Source organism: Bombina bombina, chromosome 3 (genome assembly GCF_027579735.1).
Source record: "Bombina bombina isolate aBomBom1 chromosome 3, aBomBom1.pri, whole genome shotgun sequence".
NCBI lineage: Eukaryota > Metazoa > Chordata > Amphibia > Anura > Bombinatoridae > Bombina > Bombina bombina.
In genome coordinates, this window is record NC_069501.1 from 542,122,218 (window position 1) to 542,145,305 (window position 23,088).

At 42.7% G+C, this 23,088-nt stretch overlaps 1 protein-coding gene across 5 annotated transcripts in view; it reads left to right on the forward strand.

Moving 5' to 3' along the window:
* THRAP3 (thyroid hormone receptor associated protein 3) overlaps nt 1-23,088 on the forward strand; it is a 342,660-nt gene that overhangs the window by 184,238 nt on the left and 135,334 nt on the right. The window lies entirely within an intron of this gene.

The window sequence follows — 23,088 nt, forward strand, 5'->3', positions numbered from 1 at the left end:
ATTAATAATATCTTATGGTGTTTAATGTCCCTTTTTAAGAGGACTGCATAAAGCATAACATTTTAAACAGCTTTCAAATTTACGTCTATCAATTTTGCTTTATTCTCTTTGTATCCCTTGTTGAGAAATCCTAGGCAAGCTCATGAGTGTTCAGATGTCTAGCCATCTGGCAGCAGTGTTTGCAAAAATGTTAATTTCTCCAACATAGGTGTGTCCGGTCCACGGCGTCATCCTTACTTGTGGGATATTCTCTTCCCCAACAGGAAATGGCAAAGAGCCCAGCAAAGCTGGTCACATGATCCCTCCTAGGCTCCGCCTACCCCAGTCATTCTCTTTGCCGTTGTACAGGCAACATCTCCACGGAGATGGCTTAGAGTTTTTTAGTGTTTAACTGTAGTTTTTATTATTCAATCAAGAGTTTGTTATTTTGAAATAGTGCTGGTATGTACTATTTACTCAGAAACAGAAAAGAGATGAAGATTTCTGTTTGTATGAGGAAAATGATTTTAGCAACCGTCACTAAAATCCATGGCTGTTCCACACAGGACTGTTGAGAGCAATTAACTTCAGTTGGGGGAACAGTGTGCAGTCTCTTGCTGCTTGAGGTATGACACATTCTAACAAGACGATGTAATGCTGGAAGCTGTCATTTTCCCTATGGGATCCGGTAAGCCATGTTTATTACGATCGTAAATAAGGGCTTCACAAGGGCTTATTAAGACTGTAGACTTTATTTGGGCTAAATCGATTCATTATTAACATATATTTAGCCTTGAGGAATCATTTTATCTGGGTATTTTGATATATTGATATCGGCAGGCACTGTATTAAACACCTTATTCTTTAGGGGCTTTCCCAAAGCATAAGCAGAGCCTCATTTTCGCGCCGGTGTTGCGCACTTGTTTTTGAGAGGCATGGCATGCAGTCGCATGTGAGAGGAGCTCTGATACTTAGAAAGGACTTTCTGAAGGCGTCATTTGGTATCGTATTCCCCTTTGGGCTTGGTTGGGTCTCAGCAAAGCAGATACCAGGGACTGTAAAGGGGTTAAAGTTCAAAACGGCTCCGGTTCCGTTATTTTATGGGTTAAAGCTTCCAAATTTGGTGTGCAATACTTTTAAGGCTTTAAGACACTGTGGTGAAAATTTGGTGAATTTTGAACAATTCCTTCATGTTTTTTCGCAATTGCAGTAATAAAGTGTGTTCAGTTTAAAATTTAAAGTGACAGTAACGGTTTTATTTTAAAACGTTTTTTGTACTTTGTTATCAAGTTTATGCCTGTTTAACATGTCTGAACTACCAGATAGACTGTGTTCTGAATGTGGGGAAGCCAGAATTCCTATTCATTTAAATAAATGTGATTTATGTGAAAATGACAATGATGCCCAAGATGATTCCTCAAGTGAGGGGAGTAAGCATGGTACTGCATCATTCCCTCCTTCGTCTACACGAGTCTTGCCCACTCAGGAGGCCCCTAGTACATCTAGCGCGCCAATACTCCTTACTATGCAACAATTAACGGCTGTAATGGATAATTCTGTCAAAAACATTTTAGCCAAAATGAACACTTATCAGCGTAAGCGCGGCTGCTCTGTTTTAGATACTGAAGAGCATGACGACGCTGATAATATTTCTGAAGGGCCCCTAACCCAGTCTGATGGGGCCAGGGAGGTTTTGTCTGAGGGAGAAATTACTGATTCAGGGAACATTTCTCAACAGGCTGAACCTGATGTGATTGCATTTAAATTTAAGTTGGAACATCTCCGCATTCTGCTTAAGGAGGTATTATCCACTCTGGATGATTGTGACAAGTTGGTCATCCCAGAGAAACTATGTAAAATGGACAAGTTCCTAGAGGTGCCGGGGCTCCCAGAAGCTTTTCCTATACCCAAGCGGGTGGCGGACATTGTTAATAAAGAATGGGAAAGGCCCGGTATTCCTTTCGTCCCTCCCCCCATATTTAAAAAATTGTTTCCTATGGTCGACCCCAGAAAGGACTTATGGCAGACAGTCCCCAAGGTCGAGGGAGCGGTTTCCACTTTAAACAAACGCACCACTATACCCATAGAGGATAGTTGTGCTTTCAAAGATCCTATGGATAAAAAATTAGAAGGTTTGCTTAAAAAGATGTTTGTTCAGCAAGGTTACCTTCTACAACCTATTTCATGCATTGTCCCTGTCGCTACAGCCGCATGTTTCTGGTTTGATGATCTGATAAAGGCGGTCGATAGTGATTCTCCTCCTTTGGAGGAGATTATGGACAGAATCAATGCTCTCAAATTGGCTAATTCTTTCACCCTAGACGCCACTTTGCAATTGGCTAGGTTAGCGGCTAAGAATTCTGGGTTTGCTATTGTGGCGCGCAGAGCGCTTTGGTTGAAATCTTGGTCGGCTGATGCGTCTTCCAAGAACAAGCTACTTAACATTCCTTTCAAGGGGAAAACGCTGTTTGGCCCTGACTTGAAAGAGATTATCTCTGATATCACTGGGGGTAAGGGCCACGCCCTTCCTCAGGATCGGCCTTTCAAGGCCAAAAATAAACCTAATTTTCGTCCCTTTCGTAGAAACGGACCAGCCCAAGGTGCTACGTCCTCTAAGCAAGAGGGTAATACTTCTCAAGCCAAGCCAGCTTGGAGACCAATGCAAGGCTGGAACAAGGGAAAGCAGGCCAAGAAACCTGCCACTGCTACCAAGACAGCATGAAATGTTGGCCCCCGATCCGGGACCGGATCTGGTGGGGGGCAGACTCTCTCTCTTCGCTCAGGCTTGGGCAAGAGATGTTCTGGATCCTTGGGCGCTAGAAATAGTCTCCCAAGGTTTTCTTCTGGAATTCAAGGGACTTCCCCCAAGGGGGAGGTTCCACAGGTCTCAGTTGTCTTCAGACCACATAAAAAGACAGGCATTCTTACATTGTGTAGAAGACCTGTTAAAAATGGGAGTGATTCATCCTGTTCCATTAAGAGAACAAGGGATGGGGTTCTACTCCAATCTGTTCATAGTTCCCAAAAAAGAGGGAACGTTCAGACCAATCTTAGATCTCAAGATCTTAAACAAGTTTCTCAAGGTTCCATCGTTCAAGATGGAAACCATTCGAACTATTCTTCCTTCCATCCAGGAAGGTCAATTCATGACCACGGTGGATTTAAAGGATGCGTATCTACATATTCCTATCCACAAGGAACATCATCGGTTCCTAAGGTTCGCATTCCTGGACAAACATTACCAGTTCGTGGCGCTTCCTTTCGGATTGGCCACTGCTCCAAGGATTTTCACAAAGGTACTAGGGTCCCTTCTAGCTGTGCTAAGACCAAGGGGCATTGCTGTAGTACCTTACTTGGACGACATTCTGATTCAAGCGTCGTCCCTTCTTCAAGCAAAGGCTCACACGGACATTGTCCTGGCCTTTCTCAGATCTCACGGATGGAAAGTGAACGTGGAAAAGAGTTCTCTATCCCCGTCAACAAGGGTTCCCTTCTTGGGAACAATAATAGACTCCTTAGAAATGAGGATTTTTCTGACAGAGGCCAGAAAAACAAAACTTCTAGACTCTTGTCGGATACTTCATTCCGTTCCTCTTCCTTCCATAGCTCAGTGCATGGAAGTGATCGGGTTGATGGTAGCGGCAATGGACATAGTTCCTTTTGCGCGCATTCATCTAAGACCATTGCAACTGTGCATGCTCAGTCAGTGGAATGGGGACTATACAGACTTGTCTCCGAAGATACAAGTAAATCAGAGGACCAGAGATTCACTCCGTTGGTGGCTGTCCCTGGACAACCTGTCACAAGGGATGACATTCCGCAGACCAGAGTGGGTCATTGTCACGACCGACGCCAGTCTGATGGGCTGGGGCGCGGTCTGGGGATCCCTGAAAGCTCAGGGTCTTTGGTCTCGGGAAGAATCTCTTCTACCGATAAACATTCTGGAACTGAGAGCGATATTCAATGCTCTCAAGGCTTGGCCTCAGCTAGCGAGGGCCAAGTTCATACGGTTTCAATCAGACAACATGACAACTGTTGCGTACATCAACCATCAGGGGGGAACAAGGAGTTCCCTAGCGATGGAAGAAGTGACCAAAATCATTCTATGGGCGGAGTCTCACTCCTGCCACCTGTCTGCTATCCACATCCCAGGAGTGGAAAATTGGGAAGCGGACTTTCTGAGTCGTCAGACATTGCATCCGGGGGAGTGGGAACTCCATCCGGAAATCTTTGCCCAAGTCACTCAGCTGTGGGGCATTCCAGACATGGATCTGATGGCCTCTCGTCAGAACTTCAAGGTTCCTTGCTACGGGTCCAGATCCAGGGATCCCAAGGCGGCTCTAGTGGATGCACTAGTAGCACCTTGGACCTTCAAACTAGCTTATGTGTTCCCGCCGTTTCCTCTCATCCCCAGGCTGGTAGCCAGGATCAATCAGGAGAGGGCGTCGGTGATCTTGATAGCTCCTGCGTGGCCACGCAGGACTTGGTATGCAGATCTGGTGAATATGTCATCGGCTCCACCTTGGAAGCTAACTTTGAGACGAGACCTTCTTGTTCAGGGTCCGTTCGAACATCCGAATCTGGTTTCACTCCAGCTGACTGCTTGGAGATTGAACGCTTGATTTTATCGAAGCGAGGGTTCTCAGATTCTGTTATCGATACTCTTGTTCAGGCCAAAAAGCCTGTAACTAGAAAGATTTACCACAAAATTTGGAAAAAATATATCTGTTGGTGTGAATCTAAAGGATTCCCTTGGGACAAGGTTAAGATTCCTAGGATTCTATCCTTCCTTCAAGAAGGATTGGAAAAGGGTTTATCTGCAAGTTCCCTGAAGGGACAGATTTCTGCCTTGTCGGTGTTACTTCACAAAAAACTGGCTGCTGTGCCAGATGTTCAAGCCTTTGTTCAGGCTCTGGTTAGAATTAAGCCTGTTTACAAACCTTTGACTCCTCCTTGGAGTCTCAATTTAGTTCTTTCAGTTCTTCAGGGGGTTCCGTTTGAACCCTTGCATTCCGTTGATATTAAGTTATTATCTTGGAAAGTTTTGTTTTTAGTTGCAATTTCTTCTGCCAGAAGAGTTTCAGAATTATCTGCTCTGCAGTGTTCTCCTCCTTATCTGGTGTTTCATGCAGATAAGGTGGTTTTACGTACTAAACCTGGTTTTCTTCCAAAAGTTGTTTCTAACAAAAACATTAACCAGGAGATTATCGTACCTTCTCTGTGTCCGAAACCAGTTTCAAAGAAGGAACGTCTGTTGCACAATTTGGATGTTGTTCGCGCTCTAAAATTCTATTTAGATGCTACAAAGGATTTTAGACAAACATCTTCCTTGTTTGTTGTTTATTCCGGTAAAAGGAGAGGTCAAAAAGCAACTTCTACCTCTCTCTCTTTTTGGATTAAAAGCATCATCAGATTGGCTTACGAGACTGCCGGACGGCAGCCTCCCGAAAGAATCACAGCTCATTCCACTAGGGCTGTGGCTTCCACATGGGCCTTCAAGAACGAGGCTTCTGTTGATCAGATATGTAGGGCAGCGACTTGGTCTTCACTGCACACTTTTACCAAATTTTACAAGTTTGATACTTTTGCTTCTTCTGAGGCTATTTTTGGGAGAAAGGTTTTGCAAGCCGTGGTGCCTTCCATTTAGGTGACCTGATTTGCTCCCTCCCTTCATCCGTGTCCTAAAGCTTTGGTATTGGTTCCCACAAGTAAGGATGACGCCGTGGACCGGACACACCTATGTTGGAGAAAACAGAATTTATGTTTACCTGATAAATTACTTTCTCCAACGGTGTGTCCGGTCCACGGCCCGCCCTGGTTTTTTTTTTTAATCAGGTCTGATAATTTATTTTCTTTAACTACAGTCACCACGGTACCATATGGTTTCTCCTATGCAAATATTCCTCCTTAACGTCGGTCGAATGACTGGGGTAGGCGGAGCCTAGGAGGGATCATGTGACCAGCTTTGCTGGGCTCTTTGCCATTTCCTGTTGGGGAAGAGAATATCCCACAAGTAAGGATGACGCCGTGGACCGGACACACCGTTGGAGAAAGTAATTTATCAGGTAAACATAAATTCTGTTATCAATGATATACATGGTTGCAAACCCTGCTGCCATAGACTGCTAAAGACATATGCACAGTCCTAATCTATCAGCCTATCTAGGTTAACCCTTCAACAAATGATACCAAAAGAACAAAGCAACGTTTATAATAGAAGTAAATTGAAAATGTATTTAAAATTGCAATGCTCTATAGCACTGGTTTTCAAACCTGTCCTCAGGCCTCATTTTGCGGATATCTGAACTAGAGCACAGGTGAAATCTGCTGATTAGTAAACATAATTTTACCTGCTTTCTTTCAACGTAATCCTGACAACTGGACTGTAAGGGAGGAGGCCTGAGGACAGGTTTGAAAACCAGTGCTCTCTAGAATCATTTAAATCGATATTAAAGGAAATTAAGCTTGCATGATTCAGATAGAGCATGTCATTTAAAGATGCTTTTAAATTTCCATTTTCAAATTTACTTTCTCTTTATCTTTTGTTGAAAGGCTAGTTAATGAGTGTTGGCTACACACTTCTTTCCTAAGATATAGTGAGTCCACGGCATCAATTACTGTTGGAAATGTTGGAAATATCACTCCTGGCCAGCAGGAGGAGGCAAAAAGCACCACAAAAAAGCTTTTAAAGGGACATTATACATCCTGGGAGGTCCGGAGCTGTTGCGATCACACATCTGAGTCGCAAGCAGCAGAGGGGGCAGGTAGGTGCCTCGGCTATATCGCTGAGGTGTAGAGGTCTGGCAGGAACAGATGTTAGAGGTTTTGGAAAGAGGGAACTTTCCTTCTAAATATTTTATAAAGGGTTTTTCTCTTTGGTCAATTTTCACTTATAAGTGGGTTTTTTGCAAGTCGCTCTATATCCGTGTTGGGGATTTTTGATCACTTTTGGGAATTAATATTTAAAGAAACAGTGTTAGAAGAAATGAAAAAAAAAGTTTTTATTTTTTTTTCTGCAATATGGAGTCTCTGCCTTTTTTGGATGCAAGCTTTGTTTCAATAACCAATTGGAACCTCCTTTGCCCTTTTTGTTTATGTATTGAAAGAACTCTAATGTATAAAGTTAGCCTTTTTGATTCGGAGCCACCTTTCTCTCAAGTTAATGCTGTTCAGGTAATGCCACAGTTTTTTCCTCAAACTTTATCGTCTCATGCAGTGCCCTGCGGTTCCTCTCAATCTCCTGAAGGAGTTTATTTGCCAGCAGACATTGCTGCCCAGGTATCTTCTGCTGTAGCTGAGGCATTAGCTGCCGTTCCCATGCTTCAGGGAAGTCACAAGAGGAAATTTAAAGATTCAGTTAGTAAGGTTTCTGATCCAGTTCCGGCTAATCAAGTTGCTCTTTCTCAGAAGTCTGAGGAAGATACGTCAGTAGCCTCTGAGGGTGAAATCTCAGTATAAATCCTTCCTCTGATGCTGAAGTGGTATCCTTCAGATTCAAGTTTAAACACCTCCGTGTGTTAAAGGAGGTTTTTACTATTCTGGACGACTCCGATAATATTGTCGTTGTCAATCCTAAGAAGTCCATCTATCTAGTAAACTAAATATTTTGATGTTCCTTCTGCTGTGGAGGTGTTTCCTGTACCAAATCGTGTTACAGAGATTATTGCACAGGAGTGGGAGAGACCTGGGATTCCTTTTTCTCCATATCAGATTTTTAAAAAGATGTTTCCGGTGGCTGACTCCATTAAGGATTCGTGGCAGATGGTGCCCAAAGCGGGATGGGGCGATTTCTACTTTGGCTAAGAGAACTACTATTCCTATAGAGGATAGCTGTTATTTTAAGGATCCAATGGACAAAAATCTGGAGGCTTTTTTAAAAAAGATGTATGTTTATCAAGGTCTCCAATGGCAACCTGCAGTGTGTATTGCCACTGTGACAAGTGCGGCGGCCTACTTGTTTGATGCATTGTCTGAGTCTCTTCAAGCAGAAAGGCTCTTAAGTTAGCTAATTCCTTTATTACTGACGCTTCTTTACAGGTCATTAAGTTGGGAGCCAAAATATCTGGTTTTGCGGTACTAGCGCGCAGAGCTTTATGGTTAAAATCTTGGTCAGCGAATGTTTCATCTAAGTCCAAGCTTTTGGCGATCCCTTACAAGGGTAAGACATTGTTTACACCTGACCTGGCAGAAATTATTTCCGATATCACAGGTGGTAAACGGTCTTTCTTTTACAAGCTATACCGAGTCTAACAGGAAGTGGCAAAGAGCACCACAGCAGAGCTGCTATATAGCTTCTACCTTAACTCCTCCCCTCAGTCATTCTCTTTGCCTATGCATAGCAATAGGAAGGGTAAAGTTTATTTGGTGATAAAAAGATAGTTTAGTTTTCTATAATCAAGAGTTTTTTATTTTAAAATGGTACCGGTGAGTACTGTTTTTACTCTGGCATGATATGGAAGAAGAATCATGCCTGGAGTCTGATGATCTTAGCAGTAGTAACTAAGATCAATGTTCGTTCCCACAAGCGTTGCTGAGGAAGTACATGAGAAGTCTTCAGTATGGGGGAACGATTTCTTGCTACAAACAATTTTAAGGTATGTGCAGTCATTTGCATTCTGAGGAGACATGATATATCAGAATTTGGCTGACACATTCCCCAAAGCGGGGCAAGGGTAAGCAGTAGTCCTTATTATAGGATGGTACTGTGGTGACCTGTATTATTATCCCATTCTATATAACATGGGACACTTATGGGCTTTGTAGTTAGACACTGGGGTAGCCTAGGAAACCTAATGACGATTGTAGGGTTTATGAGGCTGAGTTGTTTTTACATTTTATGTGTGGGGCTCACATGGCATATTATTAAAAGAAGTGTGTACATATATTGCTTGAAAACGCTTCCCATGCGGTTTTCTGCATTTTTGGCTCATCAGACATGATGGGCGGGGCCTATTTTCGCGCTTCAGTGCACAGTTAGTTTCTGGAGAGGTAACAGCCATTAGCTCCGTTTGGAACCAGACTGTGAGGCTGTACTTTGGAGTGGGACCAGATCGTTTTGTCGGGTCTTGAGGGCAGGTAGGCGCCACAGCAGAGCTGTGGCGAGGTGCAGAAGGCTTTAACTGTTTGTCTGCAGATCGTTTTACTCCTGCTTAATTTTTTGAATTTGCAATGTAACTCCTTTGCTTGTGGTGCAGCCTCTGAGGGCACATTAGGCTCTAAAAACAACAAAATATTTCATTTTGGGTATCGTTTTAACGATTTTGCAAAACAGTGTACACTTTTTTTATTCTTAAAGGCGCAGTAACAGTGTTTTTTTTTTTTGTACTGTATTATTTTTACACATAAAGTTTGGGAAAGACTTGTGCTGTTATTACTAGTCTGTGCAACATGTCTGACATGGGAAGTCAGTGTTCTATGTGTTTAGAAACCATGGTGGAACCCCCTCTTACATTGTGTCCTCCTTGTACCGAAAGGGCCTTACACTGTAAGGATCACATTTTAAATAAAGAAAGTGGGTCTCAGAATTCTCAGGCAGAGAATCAAGATATGCCATCTAATTCTCCCCAAGTGTCACAACCTTTAACGCTCACGCAAGCGACGCCTAGTACTTCTAGTGCGTCTAATTCTTTTACTTTGCAATATATGGCTGCAGTTATGTCTACCACCCTTACAGAGGTATTGTCTAAGCTGCCAGCCTTGCAGGGTAAACACCATAGGTCAGATATTAATACAAATAATGAACCCTCTGACGCCTTAGTGGCTATTTCTGATGTATTCTCCCAATGCTCTGATGTGGGGGTCAGGGATTTTATGTCTGAGGGAGAACTTTCAGAGTCGGGAAATGTATTACCTCAGACAGATTCGGACTTCATGTCCTTTAAATTTAAATTAGAACACCTCCCCTTATTGCTCAGGGAGGTTTTGGTGACTCTGGATGATTGTGACCCGATCACGGTTCCTCCAGAAAAATTGTGTAAAATGGACAAATATTTGGAAGTACCTACTTACACGGATGTTTTTCCGGTTCCTAAGAGAATTTCGGAAATTGTTAAGAAGGAATGGGATAGACCAGGTATACCGTTTTCTCCCCCTCCTAATTTTAAGAAAATGTTTCCCATATCTGACACCATGCGGGATTTTTGGCAATTGATTCCCAAGGTGGAGGGAGCTGTTTCTACTTTAGCTAAGCGTACAACTATACCCATTGAGGACAGTTGTGCGTTCAAAGACCCTATGGTTAAAAAGCTGGAGGGTCTTCTAAAGAATTTTTGTTCACCAGGGTTTTCTTTTGCAGCCTATAGCTTGCATGGTTCCAGTAACTACTGCAGCTGCCTTCTGATTTGATGCCCTGGAATAGTCCCTGAAGGTGGAGACACCTTTAGAGGACATTTTAGACAGAATTAAGGCTTAAACTTTCAAATTCTTTCATGGCGGATGCTGCTTTTCAGCTTGCGAAATTAGCAGCAAAAAATGCAGGCTTTGCCATTGTGGCGCGCAGAGCGTTATGGCTAAAATCTTGGTCGGCAGATGGGTCGTCTAAGTCTAAGCTTTTGTCTATTCCCTTCAAGGGTAAGACCCTATTTGGGCCTGAACTGAAGGAAATAATTTCTGACTTTACTGGAGGTAAGGGTCACACCCTACCTCAGGACAAGCCCCTCAAGATGAGGAGCAAACAAAATAATTTTCGTTCCTTTCGAAATTTTAAAGGAACATCATCTGCTTCCCCTTCCTCCGCTAAGCAGGAAGGGAACCTTGCGCAATCCAAGGCGGTCTGGAGACCTAACCAGGCCTGGAATAAAAGTAAACAAGTCAAAAAGCCCGCTGCTGCTACCAAGACAGCATGAAGGGGCAGTCCCTCATCCGGGACCGGATCTAGTAGGGGGCAGACTCTTTCTTTTCTCAGGCTTGGGCAAGGGATGTACAGGATCCCTGGGCATTGGAAATTGTGACCCAGGGGTATCAGTTGGAATTCAAGGATTTTCCCCCAAGAGGAAGATTTCATCTCTCACGATTGTCTGTAGATCAGACAAAAAGAGAGGCGTTCTTGCGCTATGTAAAAGACCTCTACACCATGGGTGTAATTTGCCCAGTTCCAGCTCGAGAACAAGGGCAGGGGTTCTATTCAAACCTTTTCATGGTTCCCAAAAAAGAGGGAACCTTCAGACCAATTTTAGATCTCAAATGTCTAAACAAGTTTCTCAGAGTCCCATCGTTCAAGATGGAGAACATTCGTACAATTCTGCCCATGATCCAGGAGGGTCAGTACATGACCATGGTGGACCTGAAGGATGCGTATCTTCACGTCCCTATCCACAAGGATCATCCGTTCCTGCAATTTGCATTTCAGGACAAACATTATCAGTTTGTGGCCCTTCCCTTCGGGTTGGCCACGGCTCCAAGGATCTTCACAAAGGTTCTAGGGACTCTTCTAGCGGTGCTCAGGCCGCAAGGAATAGCGGTGGCGCCTTATCTGGACGATATCTTGATCCAGGCGTCAACATTTCATCTATCAAAATCACACACGGAAATAGTGTTGTCATTTCTGAGAACTCACGGTTGAAAAGTGAATGTAGAAAAGAGTTCACTAGTTCCACAGACTAGTTTCATTCCTGGGAACTCTGATAGACTCAGAAAACATGAAAATATTTCTGACAGAAGTCAGAAAATCAAAGATTCTAAATACTTGCAGGGCTCTACAGTCCATTCATCGGCCATCAGTGGCTCAGTGCATGGAAGCCATCAGACTAATGGTAGCGGCAATGGATATCATTCAGTTTGCTCGCTTTCATCTCAGACCACTACAACTGTGCATTCTCAGTCAGTGGAATGGGGATTATGTGAATTTATCTCCTCAGATAAATCTGGACCAAGAGATCAGAGACTCTCTTCAGTGGTGGTTGTCGCAGGACAATCTGTCCCAAGGGATGTGCTTCCGCAGGCCATCTTGGGTGATAGTAACGACAGACGCCAGTCTTCTGGGCTGGGGTGCAGTCTGGAATTCCCGGAAGGCTCAGGGCGTGTGGACTCAGGCGGAGTCTCAATTACCAATCAATATTCTGGAACTGAGAGCGATTTTCAATGCGCTGCTAGCGTGGCTTCAGTTGGCTTTGGCAAAATTCATAAGATTCCAGTCGGACATCACGACTGTGGCGTACATCAATCATCAAGGAGGAACAAGGAGTTCTCTAGCGATGATAGAAGTTTCAATGATAATTCGATGGGCGGAGGCTCACTCTTGCCATCTGTCTGCGATCTATATCCCAGGAGTAGAGAACTGGGAAGCAGATTTTCTAAGTCGTCAGACTTTTCATCCGGGGGAATGGGAACTTCACCCGGAGGTGTTTGCAACCTTAATTCATCAATGGGGCACACCGGAATTGGATCTGATGGCATCTCGACAGAATGCCAAACTTCCACGTTACGGGTCCAGGTCAAGAGACCCCCAGGTGGTGCTGATAAATGCCCTAGCAGTACCTTGGTCGTTCAACCTGGCTTATGTGTTTCCACCGTTTCCTCTCCTTCCTCGTGTGATTGCCAGAATCAAACAGGAGAGGGCTTCGGTAATTCTAATAGCGTCTGCGTGGCCACGCAGGACATGGTATGCAGATCTAGTGGACATGTTGTCTCTGCCAAAGTTTGGCATACGAGACTGCTGGACAGCAGCCTCCTGAGAAGATTGTGGCTCATTCTACTAGAGCTGTGGCATCCACATGGGCTTTTAAAAATTATGCTTCTGTTGAACAGATTTGTAAGGCTGCGACTTGGTCCTCCCTTCATACTTTTTACAAATTTGATACTTTTGCTTCTTCTGAGGATATTTTTGGGAGAAAGGTGCTTCAAGCAGTGGTGCCTTCCTTTTAGGTTCCTGTTTTGTCCCTCCCTTTCATCCGTGTCCTAAAGCTTTGGTATTGGTATCCCACAAGTAAAGGATGAAACCCGTGGACTCTGTATATCTTATTAAAGAAAAGGAAATTTCTTTCATGTAATTAACAAGAGTCCATGAGCTAGTGACGTATGGGATATACATTCCTACCAGGAGGGGCAAAGTTTCCCAAACCTTAAAATGCCTATAAATACACCCCTCACCACACCCACAAATCAGTTTTACAAACTTTGCCTCCAAGGGAGGTGGTGAAGTAAGTTTGTGCTAGATTCTACGTTGATATGCGCTCCGCAGCAAGTTGGAGCCCGGTTTTCCTCTCAGCGTGCAGTGAATGTCAGAGGGATGTGTGGAGAGTATTGCCTATTGAATGCAGTGATCTCCTTCTACGGGGTCTTTTTCATAAGGTTCTCTGTTATCGGTCGTAGAGATTCATCTCTTACCTCCCTTTTCAGATCGACGATATACTCTTATATTTACCATTTCCTCTACTGATTCTCGTTTCAGTACTGGTTTGGCTTTCTACAAACATGTAGATGAGTGTCCTGGGGTAAGTAAGTCTTATTTTCTGTGACACTCTAAGCTATGGTTGGGCACTTTATTTATAAAGTTCTAAATATATGTATTCAAACATTTATTTGCCTTGACTCAGAATGTTCAACTTTCCTTATTTCCAGTCAGTCAGTTTCATATTTGGGATTATGCTTTAAATTATCATATTTTTCTTACCTCAAAAATTTGACTTTTTTCCCTGTGGGCTGTTAGGCTCGCGGGGGCTGAAAATGCTTCATTTTATTGCGTCATTCTTGGCGCGGACTTTTTTGGCGCAAAAATTCTTTTCCGCTTCCGGCGTCATACGTGTCGCCGGAAGTTGCGTCATTTTTGACGTTATTTTGCGCCAAAAATGTCGGCGTTCCGGATGTGGCGTCATTTTTGGCGCCAAAAGCATTTAGGCGCCAAATAATGTGGGCGTCTTATTTGGCGCCAAAAAATATGGGCGTCGCTTTTGTCGCCACATTATTTCAGTCTCATTTTTCATTTGCTTCTGGTTGCTAGAAGCTTGATGTTTGGCATTTTTTTCCCATTCCTGAAACTGTCTTATAAGGAATTTGATCTATTTTGCTTTATATGTTGTTTTTTCTCTTACATATTGCAAGATGTCTCACGTTGCATCTGAGCCAGAAGATACTACAGGAAAACCTCTGCCTGCTGGATCTACCAAAGCTAAGTGTATCTGCTGTAAACTTTTGGTAGCTATTCCTCCAGCTGTTGTTTGTAATAATTGTCATGACAAACTTGTTAAAGCAGATAATATTTCCTTTAGTGATGTACCATTGCCTGTTGCAGTTCCCTCAACATCTAAGGTGCAGAATGTTCCTGATAACATAAGAGATTTTGTTTCTGAATCCATAAAGAAGGCTTTGTCTGTTATTTCTCCTTCTAGTAAACGTAAAAAGTCTTTTAAATCTTCTCTCTCTACAGATGAATTTTTAAATGAACACCATCATTCTGATTCTTTGGACTCTTCTGGTTCAGAGGATTCTGTCTCAGAGATTGATGCTGATAAATCTTCATATTTATTTAAGATGGAATTTATTCGCTCTTTACTTAAAGAAGTACTAATTGCTTTAGAAATAGAGGATTCTAGTCCTCTTGATACTAATTCTATACGTTTGGATAAGGTTTTTAAAGCTCCTGCGGTTATTCCAGAAGTCTTTCCTGTTCCTAATGCTATTTCTGCAGTAATTGCTAAGGAATGGGATAAATTGGGTAATTCATTTACTCCTTCTAAACGTTTTAAGAAATTATATCCTGTTCCGCCTGACAGGTTAGAATTTTGGGACAAAATCCCTAAAGTTGATGGGGCTATTTCTACCCTTGCAAAACGTACTACCATTCCTACGTCAGATGGTACCTCGTTTAAGGATCCTTTAGATAGAAAAATTGAATCTTTTCTAAGGAAAGCTTATCTATGTTCAGGTAATCTTCTTAGACCTGCTATATCATTGGCTGATGTTGCTGCAGCTTCAACTTTTTGGTTGGAAACTCTAGCGCAACAGGTAACAAATCGTGATTCTCATGATATTATTATTCTTCTCCAGCATGCTAATAATTTCATCTGTGATGCCATTTTTGATATTATTAGAGTTGATGTTAGATTTATGTCTCTGGCTATCTTAGTCAGAAGAGCTTTATGGCTTAAGACTTGGAATGCTGATATGGCTTCTAAATCAACTCTACTTTCCATTTCTTTCCAGGGAAACAAATTATTTGGTTCTCAGTTGGATTCTATTATTTCAACTGTTACTTGTGGGAAAGGAACTTTTTTACCACAGGATAAAAAGTCTAAAGGTAAAAACAGGGCTAACAATCGTTTTCGTTCCTTTCGTTTCAACAAAGAACAAAAGCCTGATCCTTCATCCTCAGGAGCAGTTTCAGTTTGGAAACCATCTCCAGTCTGGAATAAATCCAAGCCTGCCAGAAAGGCAAAGCCTGCTTCTAAGTTCACATGAAGGTACGGCCCTCATTCCAGTTCAGCTGGTAGGGGGCAGGTTACGTTTTTTCAAAGAAATTTGGATCAATTCTGTTCACAATCTTTGGATTCAGAACATTGTTTCAGAAGGGTACAGAATTGGTTTCAAGATGAGACCTCCTGCAAAGAGATTTTTTCTTTCCCATGTCCCAGTAAATCCAGTGAAAGCTCAAGCATTTCTGAATTGTGTTTCAGATCTAGAGTTGGCTGGAGTAATTATGCCAGTTCCGGTTCCGGTTCCGGAACAGGGGATGGGGTTTTATTCAAATCTCTTCATTGTACCAAAGAAGGAGAATTCCTTCAGACCAGTTCTGGATCTAAAATTATTGAATCGTTATGTAAGGATACCGACGTTCAAGATGGTAACTGTAAGGACTATATTGCCTTTTGTTCAGCAAGGGAATTATATGTCCACAATAGATTTACAGGATGCATATCTGCATATTCCGATTCATCCAGATCATTATCAGTTCCTGAGATTCTCTTTTCTAGACAAGCATTACCAATTTGTGGCTCTACCGTTTGGCCTTGCTACAGCTCCAAGAATTTTCACAAAGATTCTCGGTGCCCTTCTGTCTGTAATCAGAGAACAGGGTATTGTGGTATTTCCTTATTTGGACGATATCTTGGTACTTGCTCCGTCTTTACATTTAGCAGAGTCTCATACGAATCGACTTGTGTTGTTTCTTCAAGATCATGGTTGGAGGATCAATTTACCAAAAAGTTCTTTGATTCCTCAAACAAGGGTAACCTTTCTGGGTTTCCAGATAGATTCAGTGTCCATGACTTTGTCTTTAACAGACAAGAGACGTCTAAAATTGATTACAGCCTGTCGAAACCTTCAGTCTCAATCATTCCCTTCGGTAGCCTTATGCATGGAAATTCTAGGTCTTATGACTGCTGCATCGGACGCGATCCCCTTTGCTCGTTTTCACATGCGACCTCTTCAGCTCTGTATGCTGAACCAATGGTGCAGGGATTACACGAAGATATATCAATTAATATCTTTAAAACCGATTGTTCGGCACTCTCTAACATGGTGGACAGATCACCATCGTTTAATTCAGGGGGCTTCTTTTGTTCTTCCGACCTGGACTGTAATTTCAACAGATGCAAGTCTCACAGGTTGGGGAGCTGTGTGGGGATCTCTGACGGCACAAGGAGTTTGGGAATCTCAGGAGGTGAGATTACCGATCAATATCTTGGAACTCCGTGCAGTTTTCAGAGCTCTTCAGTCTTGGCCTCTTCTGAAGAGAGAATCGTTCATTTGTTTTCAGACAGACAATGTCACAACTGTGGCATACATCAATCATCAAGGAGGGACTCACAGTCCTCTGGCTATGAAAGAAGTATCTCGGATTTTGGTTTGGGCGGAATCCAGCTCCTGTCTAATCTCTGCGGTTCATATCCCAGGTGTAGACAATTGGGAAGCGGATTATCTCAGTCGCCAAACGTTGCATCCGGGCGAATGGTCTCTTCACCCAGAGGTATTTCTTCAGATTGTTCAATTGTGGGGGCTCCCAGAGATAGATCTGATGGCCTCTCATCGAAACAAGAAACTTCCCAGGTATCTGTCCAGATCCCGGGATCCTCAGGCGGAGGCAGTGGATGCATTATCACTTCCTTGGAAGTATCATCCTGCCTATATTTTTCCGCCTCTAGTTCTTCTTCCAAGAGTAATCTCCAAGATTCTGAGGGAATGCTCGTTTGTTCTGCTAATAGCTCCGGCATGGCCTCACAGGTTTTGGTATGCGGATCTTGTCCGGATGGCATCTTGCCAGCCATGGACTCTTCCGTTAAGACCAGACCTTCTGTCACAAGGTCCTTTTTTCCATCCGGATCTGAAATCCTTAAATTTAAAGGTATGGAGATTGAACGCTTGATTCTTGGTCATAGAGGTTTCTCTGACTCCGTGATTAATACTATGTTACAGGCTCGTAAATCTGTATCTCGAGAGATATATTATAGAGTCTGGAAGACTTATATTTCTTGGTGTCTTTCTCATCATTTTTCTTGGCATTCTTTTAGAATACCGAGAATTTTACAGTTTCTTCAGGATGGTTTAGATAAGGGTTTGTCCGCAAGTTCTTTGAAAGGACAAATCTCCGCTCTTTCTGTTCTTTTTCACAGAAAGATTGCTATTCTTCCTGATATTCATTGTTTTGTACAAGCTTTGGTTCGTATAAAACCTGTCATTAAGTCAATTTCTCCTCCTTGGAGTTTGAATTTGGTTCTGGGAGCTCTTCAAGCTCCTCCGTTTGAACCTATGCATTCTTTGGACATTAAATTACTTTCTTGGAAAGTTTTGTTCCTTTTGGCCATCTCTTCTGCTAGAAGAGTTTCTGAATTATCTGCTCTTTCGTGTGAGTCTCCTTTTCTGATTTTTCATCAGGATAAGGCGGTGTTGCGAACTTCTTTTGAATTTTTACCTAAAGTTGTGAATTCCAACAACATTAGTAGAGAAATTGTGGTTCCTTCATTATGTCCTAATCCTAAGAATTCTAAGGAGAAATCATTGCATTCTTTGGATGTTGTTAGAGCTTTGAAATATTATGTTGAAGCTACGAAATCTTTCCGTAAGACTTCTAGTCTATTTGTTATCTTTTCCGGTTCTAGAAAAGGCCAGAAAGCTTCTGCCATTTCTTTGGCATCTTGGTTGAAATCTTTAATTCATCTTGCCTATGTTGAGTCGGGTAAAATTCCGCCTCAAAGAATTACAGCTCATTCTACTAGGTCAGTATCTACTTCCTGGGCGTTTAGGAATGAAGCTTCGGTTGACCAGATCTGCAAAGCAGCAACTTGGTCCTCTTTGCATACTTTTACTAAATTCTACCATTTTGATGTATTTTCTTCTTCTGAAGCAGTTTTTGGTAGAAAAGTTCTTCAGGCAGCGGTTTCAGTTTGAATCTTCTGCTTATGTTTTTTGTTAAACTTTATTTTGGGTGTGGATTATTTTCAGCAGGAATTGGCTGTCTTTATTTTATCCCTCCCTCTCTAGTGACTCTTGCGTGGAAAGATCCACATCTTGGGTAGTCATTATCCCATACGTCACTAGCTCATGGACTCTTGTTAATTACATGAAAGAAAACATAATTTATGTAAGAACTTACCTGATAAATTAATTTCTTTCATATTAACAAGAGTCCATGAGGCCCACCCTTTTTTGTGGTGGTTATGATTTTTTTGTATAAAGCACAATTATTCCAATTCCTTATTTTATATGCTTCGCACTTTTTTTCTTATCACCCCACTTCTTGGCTATTCGTTAAACTGATTTGTGGGTGTGGTGAGGGGTGTATTTATAGGCATTTTAAGGTTTGGGAAACTTTGCCCCTCCTGGTAGGAATGTATATCCCATACGTCACTAGCTCATGGACTCTTGTTAATATGAAAGAAATGAATTTATCAGGTAAGTTCTTACATAAATTATGTTTTATGCTTACCTGATAAATGGATTCCTTTTACGATATACTGAGTCCATGGCCCACCCTGTCATTTTGAGACAGGTTTTATTTTTATATAAACTTCAGTCACCTCTGCACCTTAATGGTTATTTACCTTTCTCTTCCTATATCTTCGGTCGAATGACTGGGGGGAGGTGTTAGGGGAGGAGCTATATAGCAGCTCTGCTGTGGTGCTCTTTGCCACTTCTTGTTAGCAGGAGGATTATATCCCACAAGTAAAGGATGAAACCCGTGTACTCGGCATATCGTAAAAGAAATCAATTTATCAGTTAAGCATAAATTTCCTTTTTCTGCCACAAGATAAGAAAAATAGATCGAATGCACGTCAGAGTAGTTTTCTTTCCTTTCGTAACATCAGAGGTAAGCCTTCCCCTTCAACTTCCAAGCAGGAACAGTCCAAACAAACTTGGAAACCCAATCAGTCTTGGAACAAGGGGAAGCAATCAAAGAAACCCGCAGCTGATTCAAAATCAGCATGAAGGGTTTGCCCCCCAATCCGGGATCGGACCAAGTGGGGGGCAGACTTTCTCAGTTCTCTCAAGCATGGATATGAGATGTTCCAGACCCTTGGGCCGTGGACATCGTATCCCAGGGTTACAAATTAAAGTTCAAGACTTTTCATCCTAGGGGCATGTTCCATCTCTCAAGATTATCTGCAGACCAGATAAAGAGGCGTTCTTGAAATGTGTTCAGGACCTTTCGGACCTGGGAGTGATAGTTCCAGTTCAGGAACAGAGGTTAGGATTCTATTCCAATCTGTTTGTGGTTCCCAAAAAAGAGGGAACTCTGACCGATTCTAGACTTGAAGTGTCTAAACAAGTTTCTCAAAGTACAATCCTTCAAGATGGAAACCATACGTTCCATTCTTCCCTTGGTTCAAGAGGGTCAGTTCATGACGACCATAGACCTGAAGGATGCATACCTTCATATTCCCATTCACAGGGATCATCACAAGTTTCTGAGATTTGCCTTTCTGGACAAACACTTTCAGTTTGTAGCTCTGTTGTTTGGTCTTGCCACAGCTCTTAGAATTTTCTCAAAGGTTCTGGGGCCTCTCTTGGCAGTGATCCTGTCTTGGGGAATTGCAGTGGCGCCTTATCTGGACGACATTCTGGTTCAGGCGCCATCTTTTAAACAAGCAAACTCATATAGGGATCTTGTTATCTTTTCTACGTTCCCACGGATGGAAAGTGAATCTGGGAAAGAGTTCCCTTGTTCCAGCTTCAAGGCTAGTGTTCTTAGGAACCATTATAGATTCTCTATCAATGAAAATATTTCTGACAGAGTTTAGAAAAGCCAAGATGCTTTCTTTCCTCTTGCCTCTCTACAGAGTTATCAGTGGCTCAATATATGGAGGTAATTGGTCTGATGGTCGCGTCCATGGTCATCGTTCCATTCGCTCGGTTCCATTGCAGTTATGCATGCTCAGACAATGGAACGGAGACTATGCGGATCTGTCTCAGAGGATAGATCTGGATCAGTTGACAAGAGACTCTCTCCCGTGGTGGCTGTCTCAGGAACATCTCTCTCAGGGACATCTCTCTCAGGGAACGTGTTTTCAGAGACCTTCCTGGGTGATTGTGACCACGGACGCCAGCTTGCGTGGCTGGGGAGCAGACTGAGACTTGTTAAAAGCGCAAGGACTCTGGACTTGGGAGCAGTCAGCTCTCCCCATAAACATCTTGGAGTTGTGAGCGATCTTCAATGCTCTGATGGCTTGGACTCGGTTAGCCTTCGCCCGGTTTATCAGGTTCCAGTCGGACAACACATCAGTGGCTTACATCATCCACCAAGGAGGGACTCTGAGTTCCTTAGCCATGAAAGAGGTCGCTCAGATTATTCAGTGGGCAGAAGCTCACAGTTGCGGTCTATCTGCCATCCACATTCCAGAAGTGGACAATTGGGAGGTGGATTTTCTGAGCAGACAGACTTTTCATCCCGGTAAGTGGGAGCTCCATCTGGAGGTGTTCTCCAGTTTGATCCTCAAATGGGGGAAGCCGGAGCTGGATCTGATGGCGTCTCGACAGAATGCCAAGCTCCTGAGGTACGCTTCGAGGTCGAGGGATCCTCAGGCTTCTCTGATAGATGCTCTGGCAGTCCCTTGGAATTTCAGGCTGGCATACCTGTTTCCTCAGTTTGCTCTCCTTCTGCGAGTCATTGCTCATATCAGGCAGGAGAGAGCGTCCGTGAGTCTCATAGCCCCTACGTGGCCTTGCAGGATTTGGTTTGCGGACCTATTGGAGACCACCTACTTCAGGGTCCCTTCCTTCAACCAAATCTCATTTCTACCTTCAGGCATCTAAGGATTTTCGCCAGTCTTCTGCCCTGTTTCTCTGGGAAACGTAAAGGTCAGAAAGCTACAGCTACTTCTCTTTCTCTCTGGTTAAGAAGTATAATTCGTTTGGCCTATGAGACTGCTGGTCAGCAGCCTCCTGAGAGAATTACAGCTCATTCCACTGGGGCTTTCTCTTCTTTGGCTTTCAAGAATAAAGCTTCTATGGAACAGATTTGCAAGGCTGCAACTTGGTCTTCTCTGCATACTATTTCTAAATTTCACAAATTCGATACTTTTGCCTCAGTTGAGGCTTCTTTTGGGAGGAAGGTTCTTCAAGCAGTGGTGGATGTGGATTACCTACCTGTCTTGCCCCTCCCTAATCATCTGTGTCCTCTAGCTTGGGTATTGGTTCCCAACAGTAATTGATGATGCCATGGACTCACCATATCTTAGGAAAGAAAACAATGTATGCTTACCTGATAAATTTCTTCTTTCCAGAACGGCGAGTCCACGGCCCCACCCCTTTTTAGGTTAAGACAGTTCCTTTTTTCTAAAACCTCAGGCACCTCTACACCTTGTGTTACTTCTTTTTCTCCATTTACCTTTGGTCGAATGACTCGGGGTTGTGGGAATGGGAGTGATACTTAAAGGGACATAATACTCATATGCTAAATCACTTGAAACTGATGCAGTATAACTGTAAAAAGCTGACAGGAAAATATCACCTGAGCATCTCTATGTAAAAAAGGAAGATATTTTACCTCACAATTTCCTCAGCTCACCAGAGTAAGTTCTGTGTAAAAAGTCATACTCAGCTGCTCCCAGCTGCAGGTAAAAAAATTAAAAAAATGAAGAAATGAACAGCAGCCAATCAGCATCAGCAGTGCTGAGGTCATGAACTCTTACTGTGATCTCATGAGATTTGACTTAACTCTCATGAGATTTCATAGTAAGCTTCCTTTACCTGATTGGTGAAATAATATGAGAGTGCACGAAGCTCATACTTTCAGTTGTCCCGGGACAGACACACTAATATGCTGCTTAGAAATCCTTTACAATGGGAGGTGGCTACTGAGGAACTTTTGAGGTAAAATATCTTTCTTTTTTACATAGAGATGTTCAGGTGATATTTTCTAATCAGCTTTTTACAGCTATGCTGCATCACTTTCAAGTGTTTAAACATTTGGGTATTATGGCCCTTTAACAGCTTTGCCGTGGTGCTCTTTGCCGCCTCCTGCTGGCCAGGAGTGATATTCCCAACAGTAATTGATGATGCCGTGGACTCACCATATCCGGAAAGAAATTTTATCAGGTAAGCATACATTTTGTTTTTTCTCATCATTGGCTTACCAGATGTTTTCAGGCAGCTCACTGTTTAATAGTACATTGCTGTTGAAAGTTTCTAGTTTCATCTGTTCGTTAATTGATTTATGCAGAAATTGTATGATATTTAATGCAATGCATCCCTTTACTCAATAAATATTTCTATGGCTGAAAGATGCCCTATAAACAGGGATAGCCTCTGCATTTTTTTTTTTATATTTAGTTTTTTTGGTGGCCTTTTCACCTTGTGTGTGTACATACATTCAGTTAAATAGATATTTTTTTTTTTTTTTTTTTTTTTTTTTGAATCTGTAAATTTTTTGTCATTTGTTGTAATTGAACATGCAAAATTGTTTGTATAGGATGATTGATTTTCCTTTCATAAGGTGGGGAGAGTCCACGACCATAACCCATGGGATTAAACTCCATCTGGTGGCAGGCAAAAACCACCCAACACAACAAGAGCTTTTATCCCTTCCACTTACTTATTCCCCTCATTCTTAGTTTTGCCTCCACAGGAGGAGGGGAAAATGTGAGGTGTTTAGACTTTCGTGGAAAGGGGTACTCAAACTGCTGTGAGGCCCGCTTTCCCCCCTCAGAGGACAGAGAAGAGGGCAGAGGTGCCTTAAGGAGT